This window comes from Vanessa atalanta, chromosome 22, assembly GCF_905147765.1.
Source record: "Vanessa atalanta chromosome 22, ilVanAtal1.2, whole genome shotgun sequence".
Taxonomy (NCBI): domain Eukaryota; kingdom Metazoa; phylum Arthropoda; class Insecta; order Lepidoptera; family Nymphalidae; genus Vanessa; species Vanessa atalanta.
The window spans coordinates 9,379,491-9,400,436 of NC_061892.1; the positions used below are offsets into that span (position 1 = coordinate 9,379,491).

At 32.8% G+C, this 20,946-nt stretch overlaps 1 protein-coding gene and 2 non-coding genes across 7 annotated transcripts in view; all 3 read right to left on the bottom strand.

Moving 5' to 3' along the window:
• LOC125072834 overlaps positions 1–20,946 on the bottom strand; it is a 75,864-nt gene that overhangs the window by 30,474 nt on the left and 24,444 nt on the right. For all 5 annotated transcript variants that reach the window (XM_047683548.1, XM_047683547.1, XM_047683551.1 and 2 more), the window contains exon 2: positions 10,352–10,375. The gene's annotated coding sequence lies outside the window, so the exon portion shown is untranslated. The remainder of the gene's footprint in view (positions 1–10,351; positions 10,376–20,946) is intronic.
• Trnag-ucc lies at positions 16–87 on the bottom strand. Its single transcript has one exon. It is a non-coding gene; the product is annotated as a tRNA-Gly (tRNA).
• Positions 10,881–10,953, bottom strand: Trnam-cau. Its single transcript has one exon. It is a non-coding gene; the product is annotated as a tRNA-Met (tRNA).

Sequence of the window (20,946 nt, forward strand, 5' to 3'; positions counted from 1 at the left end):
TCTGGCTAAAAAGTGTGCGTTGGCCGGGAATCGAACCCGGATCAACTGCTTGGAAGGCAACTATGCTGACCATTACACCACCAACGCAGTTGTGAAACTTGTCTAAAATTCGCATTGGAAAATTGAGAAGATTATTTTAATTGATTCATCATTCATGTTTAACTTAATTGTCAAATAATATAAAATTAATATTTTAAGCATTATGAAATTATGAAATGACACCTCCCACTTTGGAAAAGAAAAAAAAGCACGTAGATTCATTATTCCAGCGCCGAAACTCGCACCGGGCCGGTTTAGTCCGGTATATATAAAATTTCTACCCGTTGAATATACTCGTACCATATGATGCAATCGACATAATAATATTGCCTTTTTTAACAAACAGTGATGGTCTTCTAGTATTTAGGATCAATGAACACATATCATCATAACAGGAACAAGAATTGTTATCGTTCTTATCACGACATTATTTTTTTATAGCTCGGTGATGAATCAGTCGAGCATTGAGTGTAAAAGAGATTTGCTTTTTTATTGAATATAAATATCGGTTTATTTATGAGTGAAGTAATCACTATAGTGTTGCAAAGCACTAAAGTGTAGTAAGCAGAGATGTGGCTCCAACGTTAGGAGCTATTTTTGTCATGACATGTCCCAGGTGTCTGCAGTTACATCGGCTCACTCACCCTTCAAGCCGGAACACAGCAATACTAAGTACTGCTGTTTGGCGGTAGAATATCTCAGGAGAGGGTGGTACTTACCCAGACGGGAAATATCTAAATTTTTATAAGTTTTTTTAACTTTTTTTAACGTCTGTCTGATCCGTCGAGGCGCTTAATTTCCCGCATCATTAAGTTCGGTAATCTTTCTAATTGTATGGTTTTACTATTTCTGCGTCGACCATCAATGGTTTGTGAATAACAATTTTGAGTGTACCTAAATAATATGCGAAAAAGAGTGTCTGTGTTTGTTGGATACCTATGCTTTAACGTCATTATTGACACTCCTTGCACCCTGGGTGAAGGTGGGCCTGTCCTCTTTCCTACAAGTACTCGTGCTGGAGACGCTCCGTGGGGAAATGGCATAGAGCCTTCTTCTGTCCACGAAGCCATGAAGGGCAATTCATGGGAGGAACCGCAGATGCGTTGTATCTTCACGATCCATCAGCCTCTCCCGTCCGTGACGAAAGCGGCCAGCGTAGTAGTTTTAATGGGTAAGAATCTCACATAACTCGGTTATTAGATTCAAGAGGGCCCAGATACTTTTATGAAGGTTTCTAGTGCGTGAAAAAATAGACTTTTCCTTTATAATATTGTGTCGATATTAATTTAATGGGTATATATTTTCTAATAAAAATAACATTTACAATTTTTAATTGGCCAAGCTACAAGTACTTGAAGAATTTTATTATTAAGTATTCAGCTAGATAGATTTAGAATTCGTTTAACCTCGTATGAGAATATTGTGTTACGAAATTTGTAAATTCTGGTTACTAGTTATTTAGAAACTATTTAGGCGTAGCTATTTAGTTAACATAAACGTCTGAGTTCCTGCGACATTAGTTCAGTACTATATTAATCTCGTTTCCACGTAATATATCGGAACTTACTTAAAGATACCTTTGCGACCTTTTAGTGATGGAATTGAAAATAAAATAATTTGTGAATAAAGCATGGATTATTATTTAAACTTTATTGTATTTGATTGACATATTTTTGTGTTTCAAATGTTGGAAAAGTAGGAAAAAAACTCTCTGACCTAAAAGAAACTTTGGAAAAAGCCGAAAGTAGGCGCTAGGTTTTCTATTTATTTAGTGACTCCCGACCCAAATTTTAAATTAATCGAACAGTTATTTCTTTGTCCGATACCATTGTTATGATATCAGTCTGACATAATTTCTATATCGAGGTATTATATCCTTAGACGGCTATGTCTCACGATTATACAAAAGTGCGTCTGTGACTTTACTTAAATAAAAAATATTTTGAATTTTTCTATTTTGTTTCGCATTTCGCTTATACTGGCATTTAAACTCACTTGAACTCTCATCAACGTCTCATTAAATCTTCATACTGTATAATAATCTTTCAAATAAATGTTAAGTGTTAAACTGCCTGTAAATTTTCCACTCCTGGGAAAGATCTAATTTGTCTCTATGATTAGTTTGGAAACTTATTTCACCACCTTGCTTTAATACCAGTTAGTAGATACACAAATAACTGAATTTCAATTACAGGTTTCATCACGATATTTTCCTTCTGTGCCTAGTACGAGATTATTTTTTAAACACAAATTAAGACAGTCGTAGTCCCGTACTCCCAAAAGCCATCTTCATTACACAATAAATTACGAATAACATAATCGATATGTCATTCGAGTTTTCATCGACTACGTACATCACTAAATTTCCATTCCTTAAACAAATGAGAACGAGAATTCCACGGAATGATTAGCACTAGAAGCACGTCAACTACTTTCACTCATTCACGTAACTGAGTAAGTATTTTCACTCTTGGGTAAATAGGATTAGTTAATTCGCTTTGCATTAGGATGTGTATGATGTAGGAAATATAAGAAATCCAAAATGAAAGAAATACTTTAAACAAAATAAAAAAATATTTATCTATATGGCATTGATTTTTTTATGCCATAAAATATATATATTTTACATATCAATGGTATTTTTGGAGAACCGGATAATCTCTTAAGCACACATTAATCTTAACCTACTACATTAAGAATATTTCTCTGTCCAGTATAAATATAAATTTATGTTATGATATTCTGTATTTTTTTTAAGCGTTTTGTGGGTAACAATTTTCTTTAAGTGTTTTGTGGGTAAAGAAAGGAAATTGTTTTAATCCGTTTTTTTATTGTATTATTTTTTTTGTATTTTGTTTTTCAAGAGTTCACTTTTTGCTTTTAAATTTATTGAAAAAAATTTAAATATTTTCTTTACCCACAAGAAAAAACCGTTGTTAAGGCCTCGACAGTTATATGGTTTGGTCAGATAAAAAATCGACAAAAACTGAGGATCCTATGTTTCATAATAGTAGTATTTCTATATACATTAAATACATATAAATACCTCAATTTAAGCTTAAAACTTTTGTTAAGAATGAGGACGATAATAGCCCAAGGGATCAGGATCGGTTCTTCGACTACGTTACGCGGCCCTTAAACCATTAACACTTAATTTCCATACGGCTTTAACCAATAGACGCAGCAAAATTTAATTTTAATTAATTCAACGCATCAAATGAAAAAAAATGAACTAGTTTCACCATCTCGTCAATAGATGGTGTTAAATGAGTATTCTACTATGGTGTTGTTTGCGAAAACATATTTTTTTCTTAACTTTTCCAAATCAATTGGAAAGCAATGGTCGAAGTCGGTCGTACGTGAGTTTGTTGGCAATTGAAAACAGTCGAAGAAAGTATTTTGTCTTTGTTTTCATAGACATGTTTAATTTCTTATTATGAATCGTAAACATAAAAATGTCATTTTATTTTATTTCACGTTCAATTTTTGGACGTTTTCATATTTTTTTACTCAAATCGCTCTCGATGTTAATGTTTAGAAAGTTGTAATTAAATGGTTTTTGTCTAACAGATAACGATAACATCAAAATGAAACGGTTGAAATTTTTATTTCGGTTATTAAATAAATTAAAATACTAATAAGTAACTCTTTATATAAGATTAGAGAAATTTTATGAGCTAAATGCATGAGCTAATGCATGCTAAACTCATATATAATTAAAACCAGGTCTTAATCCAGGTTATAGAGGGTGCAAAAAAAACCAAAGCGAGTGAGGGGGAGCGCCTCGCTGACGCCCCAGTGCTCTTTAAATTCATTTTTATAGGAGCGCGGGCGGGGACATACGCGGGCGCGTGTTATTAAGACTGTGTAGTTTTACCTTTACCTAATGAATACATTAATAGTGTTTACATTACTTAATACAAATTACGCAGAATATATACATTTATTCGTTAATTTCCATATATATAAATTTAATTGTATATATTTGGTTACGTAATTTAATTTGTGGAAATGAGTACCTAACACATTAGGAAAGAGTAACTGTTGGTTTCGTTTTTTATTATAATGGCCTATATATTCCTGTTCACAATCTACGGCACCACTTATCGACTCTCGAGTCGAGAATAGCTATAGTGGTTAGAACGCGTGCATCTTAACCGATGATTTCGGGTTCAAACCCAGGCAGGCACCACTGAAATTTCATGTGCTTAATTTGTGTTTATAATTCATCTCGTGCTCGGCGGTGAAGGAAAACATCGTGAGGAAACCTGCATGTGTCTAATTTCAACGAAATTCAGCCACATGTGTATTCCGCCAACCCGCATTGGAGCAGCGTGGTGGAATATGCTCCAAACCTTCTCCTCAAAGGGAGAGGAGGCCTTTATCCCAGCAGTGGGACATTTACGGGCTGCTTATGTTATGTTATTAATCCGTGGTCTTACGACCTTTATAATATGTACCAACGATTCTATATGTATTGTTATTAACTATTTCGGATTCACGTATGGTCACACTGACTGACGTCGTATATAACGATCGTGACCGAAACTAGTTAATGACTGTATTATGTGAAAAGGTTGGAATTGCACGTATTTATTGTAATTGGTGATGTACAAAACACTCCAGTAACGGATGCTTCGTCTAATGGGCTAAAACCTCTTGAAGCGAACTTGATGATTATTACGCGGCTCAAACTTCAAAACAACTAAGCAGGGTCGAGTCCCTCCCAGGCGACAACTGGATATGAGCTGGATTCAGTTGCGAAAATAATAGGTGTCTAAACATTGAAAATAAAAACTTTTATAAAAGGTCATGTGGAATTCTTTTCATAAAACGATCGCGTCGAAAAAAAATTTACATGAACACCAAGTTAATATAGTTAGCTCATTTTTTTTTTAGTTCTTACTAGATGTGCCCGCGACTTCCTGCGCGTTTGAATTTAACAAAAAAACTATTCTTGTAACCTAAGGTACTCCGTATTACATCAGCTATCTGCCAGTGAAAGTCCCGTCAAAATCGGTCCAGTCGTTCCAGAGATTAGAACAGACAGACAAAAATTGGAAAAAAAAGTTTATTTGGTATAGGTATGTACTGTGTATACATCCATAAGCTTTTGGTAGAAAAGCGGTTATTTTAATATTACAAACAAACACTCTAATTTTATTATATGTATAGAAGATATAGCACAACACTCTATCTGAAGGTATAAAGGTTCGATGCAACCATGCAAACACCGGGCTACGAAAAATAAAAAAATACTGTGAAAAAATAATAGATATTAACGCCATTTTTTTATTCTATCCAAAATGTATTCATATAGTGTTGTATAATAATAAAACACTTTATTGTACGCCGAGTTATCATATCAATAAGAATACAAAGAAACGGAAGATCGACTAATAATATTTTGAACTCGCTAAAATATCAAGCATATGAATTGTTTCATATTCTTTGTGAAAGCCGAACCGACAATTAGTGATTTCTATGGATCTCGGTTAACTGAGCGTTGATAATTGAACCTAGTTTTATCCGAGTTTACTAACTCTCACTTGAATTAAAATGAATGAAGTTCATTTTTCACTTTTCATCTCGTGTGTTATTCAATTGTTTGTTTATTTAATAAAATAAAAAACAAATCAAACAATCGTATAAATAAAGTATACTATTGAAATACATCATCAGAAATAACCTATATATATATCCTACAGCTGGTTTAACACTGGTTTGTAGCTTTACAGGACATAACGCTTAGTTTCCAAGGTTGATGACTCGTTAGCGATATAAAGAAGGGCAATTTTTGTAAGGTGCTGATATATATGGCCAGTGGTGACCACTTACCACCAGTTAGCCCATTTGATTGTCCGCCCTCATATGAATTTAAAAAAAAAAACCCGGTATCTGGATTTTATTCCCTAAATATGTTTTTCTTCAAGACAAATAAAAAAGTGGTCTATGTAATCACTCAACTTTTTTCAAAATAACATCCTCATTTGTTTTGAAACAAATGTTATTAACTTTATAATTTATTTTAATGATAGACAATGCCAAGTTTCTATTCCATTCGTAACGAAATATATTTACGAAATCTTAATATCAAATTAGATGGTCATAAACCGCTTTACATTCGTTTGTAATTGTTGCGTATTAGGGTAAAAGTTATGACGTTTCAAATAGAAACGCCTGCGGTCGGCAAACCATCACCACAATTCATTATGCGTTACAAACTTGTCAAAAATGCTGTAAACTTTACATTTTTGGTAACAGCCTGTATATTTCCAACAGTTATGTTTGGCCTCCTCATGGGAAATTTTGGTTTTCATTGCGAGAACATCCCCTATAAAAGGAGACATTGCTTTTTATGGTAAACAATTTAGCCTTTAAAAAAAAATCTAAATTCTTTTTCATGTATGGTGTCAAAACTTTATTCATTATATAACGTCAGCTTAGAGATGTTAGCATATATTTTTTTCTGTGATGATGATGATGGTATGTTGTATCTTTTGAGTATTTAATAACAATGGCTCAATCATTTTTCAAATCGGACCACCATATTAAAATTATTCTCAAAACTCAAACACCAAGGTGAAACCATCAACATTTTAAATCGTAGAAACACATAAAACTGTATTCTCGTAATGTTCCGTAATTATAACTGTTTTTGTTTATAGAGTATCAAAAATAATTGTAACAGAACTCAGTATGCGTTGCGGCGAGCCAATTAATATTTTAATAACGCATCAATTCCGTTCAACGCGTTCCGTTAACGTGAGTTGGCGTCACGATTGTTGACTTGAATATAGATTTTCTGCCTAGTCGTAGCGTCGTCCGGTTGAAGTTTACTTAATTTTAAATATACAGGACTGGACCGTAAGTTAGGGGGCCCTGGGCTAACTCTACTTAGGGTCTACCTAAGAAATATCTGAACGTAGGTTTGAATTAAATTAATTTAATGGGTTTGATTAATCGCTGGACTCGCAGAGCTGTAAACCATACGATCTGTTTAATTTAACAAAATTATGGATTCTTTCGCATTATCGTCTATTTTTGACTTTGACTTGACTTCCCTCTTAAATCCGCGAGGACCTGGGCTGAGGCCCAAAAAGCCATATGGTAGAGCCGGCCCGGATTTACTTATATATATATATATATTTACCTTTAAGTTTTTACAAGCACAACTACCAACGAAATGTAGATTCTACAGAGAAGAACCTACAAAAAACTCAGCATCTAGATATTCTTTTCATACATAAATACATCCGGTTTACTTTATGCTTTATAGGGTATACCCTACCTGTCAGTCTTTGATCGTAGCTGATAGATACCTACATCTGTCTGACAAATCAACTAAAATACTTTGTCTACCTTCATCGTTTATCAACTGTTTAATATATTGTTCAGTAATATGCTCTATTAATTACTGTTTTTTTTTTTTACAAAATACTAAATGTTTACTTGGTAAGTATACAAATCAAACTCACAAATATATTATAAAATCCATTTTCTCCTACGTTATTTACCGGGGAAATCTCGATAGATGTATTTCGAGTAAGGTTCCGGTCATCGAGCGGACATCGATGCTTTCGTCATCTATATTCGACATGCCGCAGTATTATATTGTACAAGATTATATAGATGAGGGAGCTTAGACATAGTGTTGCTTTCCCAGTTAGAAACCGCAATCTTCGCTTGCGTTCTAGTCACTGGGCCAACGCGGCTCTTATATAAAATATATTTCACATATAAATACCTACCAGTATCGTCATTAAATTTCGACTAGAATAACTCCGAACAGAATTGCAGTACGAGACGTACTCGTATGGCCCGAATACTTTATGACTGCATGACATCACCTGACATCGATTATGACGAATATCATATCCCATGGCAACTGATGTCATACGCTCCTTGTAGTATTTATTTTGGAAGTAAATTATAAGGTTTTATTGAGATACATAAGAACAGAAAATATTAATAAACCAAAAACAGTTTCCGTTATTACATAAATGCCAATAATAAAGTCAAATATTAAAGAAAAGAACACACGAAATATAAGTTAAATTATAAAAAAAGATACAAAATATAATAAATTAATTAAAACACAAACATCACTACAAGTTCCATATTTAGTTCCATAAAATCAAATAATTCGTAAATAAAATGTTTGTCGTTGTTGCCGACGAAGCTGTTAGCGGAACTATGGAAGTAAAATTCAACATAGGTAAGTTAAGTGGCATAGCGTTGTACTCGTATTATAAACAAAAATATATTAAACATAAACTGTTTGCAGTGCACAATATAGCTGGGTTATAAGCAAATCACATACATCACCTAACTCTAAGATTCGCTTATTTTATTTCCTTCTCTGATTTGAGTAGGCTAAAGTTAATTTTATAATCATACATTTTAATATTATTATCATGAAAGTATCATTGAAGAGTAAAACCGGGGCACAACTATCGTGTATAATAGAATGCAAATACTTGTTAATTAAAGTATACAGCGTATCAAAGTGGGTGTATAATGCAGCCTACAAGCGCAAGCGCTGTCAAGGCCGTCTAACCGACGTCAGTGCTGATTCATCTCTTCACTCATAGCCTGTCAGGGCTGTGAACCTTTGTGATAATTAATTATTAATTATACTCGTGTTAAAAATATTCTGACCCCATGTGATTATTCAACCGTTGTGTTATTTTTGTTTTTTTTACATAGTGTTTTCGTCATTAGCATTATGACTATAATTATTAATAATATATTTATTTAAATTGTGAATTTTTATCGCCTAGGATCTTGGAGATTCCACGCAACAGATTTAGATGATTTGTTACATGCATCTATGTATATAAATATTATTTTTTATTTGTTCGTCTAACATTTGAAAATTAGTAAACTTATCGGTAGGATATTGGTCACGGCGAGGCAAAAGAAAAAATACTGCAAGTTTTTTATTTATTGCTATTATATTATGCAATTTTTTTTAAAGTCCCAGTAATCTTATCATATTTCTAAATATTAGTTTAATAAACGGGCTCTTTACACTACCAAACTACGCCACTAATTATCAATTTGGATATTTAGATAATTACTGGCTATAAGTGTGTTACATTGCAAGAACTCACCCCTTGTCATCTTTAAACAAATTAAATGATTTAAATTTTAAAAATACGAACTAAAACCAATGTCACGTAATACAATTTAGATCGGTTTATTTGTGTTCAAAACACGAACTGCCAATGTCATAAATTATTATTTTAACACAAGTATGTTAAAAATCAACAATTCACTTTGAACAACCCTGACGTACTGTCAATGTTAAGTGTCAAGTTACAATATTAAGTGTAACATGACATTATACATACAAACATATTGACTGGCTTATTGGTCATGTAACCGGCTTGAAATGCTGGAGATTCCTTCGTCTGGAGCCAATTTAGGAGGTAGAATTAGTTTATGCTTACAATAAAATGCAATATCACAATTCAAAACGGAACACAACACACAAGTATCACTGCTTGGTAGTAGAATTTTTACACCTACCACCACCACCACCTACCAAGTACAAAAATATAGCCTTTTTAAATGGCAGATTATACATAGTAATATTCATCGTTTTTATATACTAGAGGTTCTATAGACAAGAAAACAGACTTGGACAGTAACCAGACTCGTATTATACAAAAGCAGTTCGGGTGTGAGCAGTTCTAGCGACCTGAAAAAGCTTTATGAGAGTATCATCGTTGAGGCGTTCCGTTTATTAGCACTCCCCGCACCCTGGATTAAGACGCACTGTGACTTTATAAATGTCTTCGACTCACATTCTTCTCACACAAATCGCGCAGGTGTGGTCGCACTTTGTGTAATAAATATACACTTGTTCAATATCAGTGGCCTTATAATGACCTTACAAATTACATAACGTCATTGTTTGTCTGTAACAGATTTGATAATATTTTCTCAAAATTCGTAAATGAAAATTCAACCTTAATTCTCAAAGATAAGAATAAAATTCAATTGTAGTAAATGTAATATAAAAAAAAACAGTGAAAGACAGTACAAAAATATTTTTCGCTACGAAGACATACGAAAATCAACTTTATTTCTTTACGATTTAAAGCTAGAGTTTTTTATATTGATGCTTCGTTTATGTTGGTTGAGAATTGCAAAATTGCCGAACACATCGTCCGTTTGTAGAGTTAAAGATGGCCTACCGATAAGACATTTGGCATAATTTTTTGTGTAAGTTTTGAAATTAGATTTTTGTTAACATCTAATACAGTCTTACATAACATATAAACCTATTCTAATGTATACTTACACCACTCTAGACTTAGCAGCGAATCTGAAACAAATATAACGAACATTTAAAAATTGTTTGAAATGTAAAAAATATATCTATTACCATTATCATTATTTATATTTTAAATAATAAATATATTTTTTATATCATTAAACATAAAAAATATATTTATTATTAAAAATATAAAAAAATATTTTACCTCCATAATGAAACCTGTAAGTCACCCTATCGCCCGATAGATGGCGCGAATCGCGAATAAAATTATTTTTTCATGCAAAGTACATAAAGGTAATCTTATTATTTAAAGAACAATGCTATTAGCTATTTTAATAGGGTTTTGATATTCAAATATTCAAACAGATGGTTGAAATGCAGGCTGACTGGTATTGTTTAGAAGCGAAATATTAGCATATACGATGTCGTAACACGCCGTACGAATGAATTTATTGCAACATTAAATACAGGTGGTAAACTGGTTGTTTGGCCTTATTTTCAGAGATTATTAATTATAATTGATTTGAGATAAAAATAAAATTGAAAAAAGATATGCCCCGGGTGAGGATCGAACTCACGACCTTAAGATTATGAGACTTACGCGCTGCCTACTGCGCTACCGAGGCCGATGATGGTAAAACTAAATTACAGGATTATATTAAACGTAAGGGTCAAAATAAAAATTTTATTAACATATGATTTAAAGACATATATATAAGACAGCTCATGTTACACTATTCAATAAAGAGTAAATAAACACAAGACATTCAAATTAAATTAATTTAAAAAATAAATATCAACTCAAGAAACTAAGTATTTTTTATCTATTCACCGTATTTTGGCGCCTTCGACCACAGATAATAAATACATTTGAATATATCACGTTTGAATAAATAATCGTTAGTTTCCTTTTTTAATTTTATATTATTTATTGACAGGCTTATTTAAATATAATTTAATATGAATATAAATAAACTTTATTTATTGCTAGAAATTAAGTATACTCTTAACTATAATTATGATTTTTTTTTCCTTTTTCTATTTTATTTGCAATTGTGGCTTACAATCATATAGGTGTATTTATTATCTGTGTTAACGTTAGATAAGGATAAGATCGCTCTTTATAGTTTGTATACAATTTGGCTTCCTTTTTAGCATAAGTAATGTTTAGTATGTGCAATAAATAACCGTGGACTATAACTTACTATTAAAAAAAAAATACGGTCGTTTTTAGTGAAACGTTTTACAATATTCTCGTTATTTTTTAACTATAGGAACATTGCAACGTATATCTTTTGGAACTTTCGTATAGAATAGGTTTTTTTTTTATTACGGATAGGCGAATGTCACGAAATATACATTGGCGCTGTAATAAATACTAAACGTTTCTTGCGACGCCACGCGCCGTCAACTTTTGGAACTTATGTTATATTCCTTGTGCCTGTTACACTAGCTCACTTACTCTTAAAACCGGAACACAATAGTACCAAGTATTACTTTCTGGCGGTATAATGTGCGATGTGTGGATGGTACCTAACCATCCAGTTGCATGCTGTTTTAATATTGACTTTGCTAAAACCTACCAGATAAACTCAGATGCTTTTTGGTGGTTGAACCCCTTTAGTGACTAGTGAATTATCTTGTAGATTTCTAAGTAAATTAGTTTTTAAATGAAGCAATTTGATTAAACTGCATTTTTTATGTTAAGTATACATAAGCAGCCCGTAAATGTCCCACTGCTGGGATAAAGGCCTCCTCTCCCTTTGAGGAGAAGGTTTGGAGCATATTCCACTACGCTGCTCCAATGCGGGTTGGCGGAATACACATGTGGTTGAATTTATACACATTTTAAGTATATTTATACACATTTTAAATAGATCGTATCGAAACTGGCATTTATGTTATGTATATGTTTGTATATGTATAAAGAAAGGAAATCGTATCACTTTCTCCTAATTATACTAACCATGTATGCTCACCACTTGCATTGTTGACTGAGTGTGGAATTAGAGGCGTATGAAAGTGTTCTTATGTAATAGGAAGAACATTTTCTATATTTATCCTGTATTTACGAGCCCATTTGAACGAAGTATTTTTTTTTAAATGTAATGCGTTTTATCCCAAGATACGATACTAGATATGATAAGAATGCATTTCGCATCTCACTCGTGAAATATTAACAATCGACTTACAGTGATACGCCACGTGTGTCGTATTTACAATTATTATAGATATTTGAGTCATAAAAGCGCATTATTATGTATATCACGTGACCAAAAACACGAGCCGCCATGGTGTGTGGTGTGGTCAGAGAGGCAAAAACTGTCATTTCAATATCATCTGGCACTTTGATAAACAACTTTTTTGGAGTTTTAATGCTAGTATTTGTACATTACACACCAACCGATTGTAATTCATTATATATTATACATTATATATTCCCAAAAATTACCAAAATATTTATAGCTGTTAAAGTTGAATGTGTACCGGTCGTACATACACGACTGTTGTTTTTAACAATCTGACGTCATTAAAATGATTGAGAGCGTTTTTGCGGGTATTAAAAAAGGTTTAAAATTTAATTTAATATAATGGCAAGGAAGCGTATTTATTTTGCCGAAATATTTTTGTTGTAACTTAGGAAAATTAACATTTTGAAGTACTTTTTCAAACATATAGAATACCATATTTCGTGATATAAAATATTGAAAAATTTGTTAATTAATTGGTCGTTGACTTCCCTGTTACAATCATAAAACTTCTAATGAAAATATACTACCACATATAATACGCCTTATTCGCATTTCTCCTTTTTATAGAAAAAACCTAATAAATAGGTCCATTTGTAGAATAACAGTTAAATGATTATAGATCAAGTTTCTATTTAAAATAAAAAATATATCAAGTCAGCTATGAAGATAAAATATTCAGATTCTTAAAACCGGTTCAGAGAAAAGGCCGACAAGATTCCAACACGTCCTTTGTTTCCTTAATCTATAGTTCTAATCTATACTAGCTACACGCCCCGACTTGACATGAGTATATTAATAAAATATTTACGAAATGATTGTTTGACAACAAAATCAACACATCCGCTAAATTACCGCTAAACATTTTAGATGTTTGATAAGTTTAAAATTGACAGTGAGCCAGTGTAAATAGAAGGATATAGTGTGAAAGTAGCGCGTTAAGGGTGTAAAATTTGGATATGTTTCTTAAAGTGCCTGTGTCTAGTGTATCTATGTGTCCGCTTAAAATGCGACTAAAACCTCTATTTTTGTATATAATGTAGATATATATATTATGTAAACTGTATATATGCATTATAGTTGTTAGCAATCAACATATTACTTCCAGCCTTTGATCAGGGTACACTCTTACTGTGAAACAACACTACCTACCTCTATCTGTGCCTACTCTGCAATTGACAGTCGTCTAGTTTTTCATTGACTGAACTTCCAATTATGCTAAATCTTGGCAACTTGTTTCCAATTAAATTAAGTATAACAGTAGAAAAGACGTTTAAGGTAACTTAGCCGTGATATTTAAAGGTCGTGAGAGTGAAGGGCAGTGTTCTGTAAATTGCGGTTAAGATAACTATTAGTTATTACCAATGAGAGAACATATTATCAAATTTTATCATAGTATTCTTTTTGGAGCTCCTCTATTAATAGGAGCAGTGTGGTGCAGTTCAAGATATTTTTTAAGAGGAGGTCTTTGCCCAGTAGTGAGCTTAGAGCGCCTCTTATAAATGTCTAGATAGGCTAACTGGTTATAACTGGACTTTTACTTAATAGTATTTTTATTAGAATTGTGTACATAACAGAAAGCCTTATTAAAGAAGTTTAAGAAGTTTAATCGATAATCCAGTTTGAAAGTCCTAAAGTCAATATGCTGTACTGTTTTTATACTAATTTATGCTAAAGTAACTCCGTATGTGTGCCTGTCTGTTACATTTTCACGGTTAAACCATAAAACTGGATTCGCTGAAATTTGGCATGAAGCAAATTTAATCCCCAAGGAAATATAAAGGCTAGTTTTTATACCTAAAAATTACGAACCTGTTCTTAAAACGCGAGCGAAAATTTGTTAAATATATATCAAATAATTTTAGTGTTATAAAACTATATCTATTTATTATAAATAAGAAATTAAGGCTCATAAAAATTCTGGCAATAAACCTCACGGCCGCTCTTGGTCTTATACAAATATATAAATAATAATGTATTTATATATTTATAACAAGATTCTATTACAGCAATAAACGAGCCTGTGTTAGTGATAAAATAAACATTAACGTATTCATCTACTACTACAATATTCTGCTCCAGCAGAAACTTTACGAGAGCAATATATAAATGTATCTGTAAGTATGTATGGCGATCATATTGTTGATTTTATTGGAGCTAGCCCAAACCCTGGGATCTAAGGATGTACATCCATATCGCTTTAGTGAGTAAAAACCGTCAGTATTCGTTTAATGTTAAATGTTTATCTCGTGCGAAGTTATAAAGTATTTCTGAATGAACGGGGTTATCGATCGCAGAGTTTTCAAACCTTCTTGAAATTATTACGCAAACTTTTCAATAAAGGCAAGCTGGGCGCCAGTTTTGCTAACGAATAGTCATATTTTCCTTAAAGGCCGGCAACGCATCTGCAAGCGCCCCGATGTTGCAGATGTCCATGAGCGGTGATAATCACTTTCCATCAGGTGAGCCTCCTGCTCGTTTGCCACCATTGCCAATAAAAAAAAAAACTTTATGGCAATCGAAAGGTTGTTGTTCTAATAAGCGCGTTCGAATAAAAGATCAAAGAAACTCGAAAACCATATTTTCATAGTTGAATAGAAAATCTATCCAATTTTAGCGCAAGCCGTATTTACTCATAATTAAAAGTGTAATTGTTAAATATATAAGAGCATAGAATTGTAATTGTTCACGTTTAATTGTTATTTTGTTGGCAATACTCTTTTTAATAAATAAATTATTGGGGCCTCATCTTTCTTTGAGGAGAATCCAAAGTGAGGCAAGAACTTAGCCCAGCAGTGGGAGTAGATATTATTGGAATATATAGTATATATATAGAATAATCTACATAGAATCGTTTTGGCTTCTAAATTCAGAGTGTCTCGATTAGCTTAAGATAATGTTATATTAATAAACTTGATGTAATTTTAGTATTTAAGTTTCTAGTTTTAATTAGCTTTTTTCCACAGTACAACAACTATGTTGTAACTTTTTATCTTTTTCTTAATTGAATGAGCAAAGTCGTGCCTTGCATAGACTTGCAATGTTTTATGTTAAGAATGTATTTAGTGCGGATCTTTTGTTTGAGACTCATGAGAACACCGTCGAAATTAACTGAAAAAAAGATTCAAGTAGATCACAGTCAGAGACGTGATTTGTGATTTCTTCTTATACTTTTTTTTTCGGTTTTTACTCACACTAGGATCTTACAACAAAGGTATTATTATTGTAATTTAGGATCCTCTTTCGGAATGTTAATGATGATCGCAGGTTGATTCCGGTTGTTGTAAAAATTAAATTTCAATGTCATAGTTATTTAACGCCCACGGCTAACACGATGTTGTAAAATATCCTACCAACGATACGTACTCATTTTTTTTATTTGGTTTTTTATTTACTCAACATCGTAGGCCACGAACAAATGAAAAAAACTATGACTTTTAATTTCACGCTCTTCCATATAATCCTAGTTTTATGAAAAAGTCTTGCGGATTAACGATTATATATTGACATACAAGAAACGTAGACATGTTAATTTGTGTCTGTTTATGGTGACTTCGATGTCGCCGAGTATTACCTAACTCGGACGAGGCCTCAGCGAAGAACGCAAGGCTATACAAATAACTTTGATACCTATGTGCTAATGAGACGTGATACGGTTTAACCACATAATACAATTATACAATAGTTAGAAGGCCAATATTTACTTGTACAGGCAAGGTCAATTTTGTTTTTTATTTAATACACTAAGTCCTGACCGAATTTCGGTCGAAAGGACGAGCCATCGTTTTACTACTAAGGACTACTGGATATTTGATAGATGCATTGTGACCTAATTTATCTTTCATTAAACCTTTGCTAATAATCTGCGACAAATATTTCTCATACGAACGTGGTAACAAGAACGTTGAGTGTATGACTCCAACCTAAATACCTTAATCAATTTTAAAACAAAATATCTTTTAGCGACTAGCCCATGCCCATGATGTTTAATTATATCACATTATTACATATAATGTAATATAACATTATTATGTACTTATAATATTATTGTTAAAATTTGTTGTTTAACAATTTGTTAAACATTAATTAATACCATTTTATTTGGCACACTAATTAAGACTGGCACAAATACATGTACATAATTCTTTTTTTAAAAAGATTAGATATGTCACAAGAAATAATGAGATGTTTGGAAGTTATTGAAAAATATATTTGTTGGTGAATTATTATAAAACGCGATTTTATTCTGTCATCTTAAACTACTGAAATTACATATATTTACTAATTACAGCGAGATTTAAGTTAGTGTTTAAACGTTAATATATATTTTTTGCGATATAGTGTAAAAATAAGTTGGAACGCTCACTTAGAAGTTCACTTTAAACTTGTCTTGACGTCAATACTTCAATTTATAAAATTATTTTTAAGTGATTCTCGAGTTGCAGTAACTTCGATTTCACAACACGCGTACAAACATAACATACGTAACGCATAATGTCCAATTTTCAAGAGGTCAAAGTACACAGAATTACTTGAAGTCGAATTGCGTTGTTTCAATTTAATATAGTGTTTGCATCGACTTCTTATTTTACTCGTATTATAGGGTCATTTGTATTCGGAGATCGGCAGGTCATGAGGTCGTTTGTGATGACATAATGGTTATTGCATGCATCTGACATAGTCATCCTACTAATTCGTTGCCAGAAATCTACCTACAGCTCATAAAAACTTCATCAAGAGTCACCGGTGAGGGATTTTAGTGTAAAAAATGGCCATCGGTTAGGAAAATCAGTGTAATTAGAGATACATTAGATAATATAACTATAGAACAGCTGACAGTTCATTAGTCATTGTCGGTGTAAGGGGGAGACTATAGTGAATCGCCAATAGGCGATATAGAATTTAGTCGGCGGACTTCTTAAAAAAAACTTTAAAAATAGGTTTCGCTGTAGTTATTATAAGGTATTTATCAAGCGGTGGTACTCGTGTTGTTGTTTCCTTTACAATTGAGTTATTATTACGTAAACTACTCAAATTATTATTGGCAATCTATTTATACTAAAATTATAAATGCGAAAATAACTGTCTGTTAACTCGCCGAACAGATTTTGATGAGATTTGACACGGAGAGAGTTTGACTCTCGGGAAACACAGATTTTTTAATTCGACTTAATTTTTAATTATCTATAATACTTATATAACCAAATTCATAAATTTATGCAAATAGCCATATTTGATAATTGATGAAAAATGTAATTTTAAGCTAAATCTCCTTTGAAGATTGCATATCAACCACTTGTATGCAAATTTATATAGCGTTACATTACGGAGGGTGCATTAATGTATTTGATTACGTAAGCGGTACACATGTTAAAAAATCCTAGGTCACAATTTACCCACGCCGGTAATCGTATGCTTATTGTCAATAACGACGCAAAATTTGTAATCAGCGGGTTAGTTGATAGGGTCATGATCAGTTTCAATGAAACAAAAACTTATTTAAGCTTTTGAATTTGATTGTTAAAATTAATTATAATGTTTTTAATTGCTGTGTTGTAAGGTTGTATCGCTTAGTCATTCGCCATCTTTGAATATTTAATAATAGCAGAATGGCTTAGTTGACGTGGTTTGGGTTGGATCTGAACTCTGAAGGCTTTTGATTATAAGGGAATTGTAAATAAATATAAAAGTTTAGATAGATTTAATTGGAATCGATTAGGTAAAGTAACTAGTAAATTTTAACGTAGGTGTGGTCCTCAGTTGTGCAGAGGCAGCACCTCTTTACTAGAAGTTGAAGAGCGTATTCTAACACGCTGCTCTAATGTTTTGGTGTATAGAATCGACACTAATTGGCAAAATTTCTTCTATGATATGAATGTTTCCTCGCAATGTTCTGAAAATCTGTCAATTAACCAAGTTAAACATTTATAATTATAATTTAAAACCCAATTGATCAACTGCTAACAATCAACGAAATATTAAAGTCACTATATTTTTTTTTTTTATAAAAAACACGACGCTCAAAAGAAACCATGAAAAAAAGAACTAAAGGTATATTACACCATTGGAGTTCTATGATATATTGAAGAACATAAATTATGTGGTATAAAAACTTGTAGCTCAACGCACGAGCACACGAGCTATGGATATTGTAGTGATGAGAACATCGTTGGACGTACAAGGTCATTGCGATCGTGTGGGTAACTTAGCTGAAGCCGGCTTCTCACTATGGGATATAATATATATTACACTCCGGGATATAAATAAATACTGCGAATCGTAATTTTAAGGTAATCTTCCATCTACACTAATATTTTATAAATCTGGAGAGCGTGTTAGTTTGAATTCGTTAATATCAAGAGTAAATATCCATGAGATTGAGATGAGACCTAGTGTTTAGAACACGTGTATCTTAACCGTTGATTGGGGATTCTAAAACAGGCAAGCACCATTTAATTTTCAATAATAAATACTTAATTTGTGTTTATAATTCATCTCGTGCTCAGCAGTGAAGGAAAACATAGTGAGGAAACCAGTACGCATTGCAGTAGCGTGGTGGAATAAACTTCAATCCTTTTCCTAAAAGAAGAGGAGGCCAGCATTGGGAATTTACGGACTGACTTTTGAAATTTTAAGAAATCATTTTCACATTACGTAGCCTATTTATAGGAATACCCCGCGCCTGTCACACGTTTACGTCATTGAACCTATCCTGTCAATGTAGCGCGGGTATGTATCGTTTATTGCACTAATCAAAAATCTATACCTTTATACGCGTGAACGCATTTTATGAAGAGCCAGCTTTACTTGTAAATAATGAGCAATGATGGCATACTTTAACAGCTCTGTTATGTAATATGTGTTCACTTAACTAGTTGGTCTAGTGCCTAGCTTATAAAGACGCAGAACTCGAGGTCATATTTTCAAACCGTGGGCCGGATAATAAAACAGTTACCTACTACGTTATCCCATAGAGAAATTGGAGACTGGACTTACTTATATCATACTTATTTTATTTATCCTTTTCTATACAATAAAATTAACCCAAACAACAAACCCAGACAAACTTATCAGACAACGTTTTAATTTAGTGTGTTTGTTCTTACATGAGTTCTTTAAAACACAATAACGAACTCTCCATTTGTGAGATTGCTGTTCGATCAAATTAGAGAGTGAGGGAATAGTAAGATCCCACATTTAAAATGGAGTGTGTTCGTAACCTCTTCTATCACAATTAACAGATATATCAATGGGAATATGTAATATTTATCTTAATAGATATATCAAAGGGAATTTGAGCCGAGATGGCCCAGTGGTTAGAACGCGTGCATCTTAACTGATGATTTCGGGTTCGGGTAGGCAGGCACCACGTGCTTAATTTGTGTTTATAATTCATCTCGTGCTCGGCGGTGATGAAAAACATCGTGAGGAAACCTGCATGTGTCTAATTTCTATGAAATTCTGCCACATGTGTATGCCAATGCGGCTTGGTGGAAACCAAGCCGCATTGGAGCAGCGTGGTTGAATATGATCTACACCTTCTCCTCAAAGGGAGAGGAGGCCTTAGCCCAGCAGTGGGAAATTTACAGGCTGCTAGGTGAAGATGCAGAAATTTATAGATAAACATAATATAAATAAGCAAAACTAGATAATATAGTATAATTAATGTAAAGATAAGAATATTTGTGTAACCTACAGGAGCAAAATAGTCACTCAAATGGCTCTTAAAATGAGAATAATAAAGTATACACCTATTTGCGCAGACACTGCCAAAACTATATCTTCTACGCAGATGGCGTTTCCTTGAGAATGGCATCTGCGTACAGTCGCACTGCCAATTTCCCAACTTCGAGCTGCTACTAAGAATTTCTGGACAGAAAACCCTAATAGCATGGGATGACCTCTGAATCTGCGCAGGATACTTATCAATTGAAGTCTCATTATTCAACTTATTTTAACAAAATCAAAATATACTTTATTCAAGTAGGCTTTTACAAGCACTTTTGAATCGTCATTTAAGAAACTTTTTAAAGTAAAGCTACCACCGGTTCGGAATGTAGATTCTACCGAGAAGAACCGGCAAGAAACTCAGTAGTTACTCTTTTGCAACATCTAAAATACAGTCACAATTATATATGTATGTTATGCCTCCTGCCTGGAAGTCAACAAGCATTAACTCTACGCTTTTTTTCATCAATATAATCTTGTATTGAATAATATGCCCTCTTTACCAATGTATTTTTTACAATTGACTTGTATCTATGAAACGGCAAAGTTAAAAATGTCTGCGGAATTTTATTATAGAAGCGGATATCTTGCCCCAAGAATCATTGATGTTGAGGAATCGGAAACTTGGCGTTTGCGACTCCG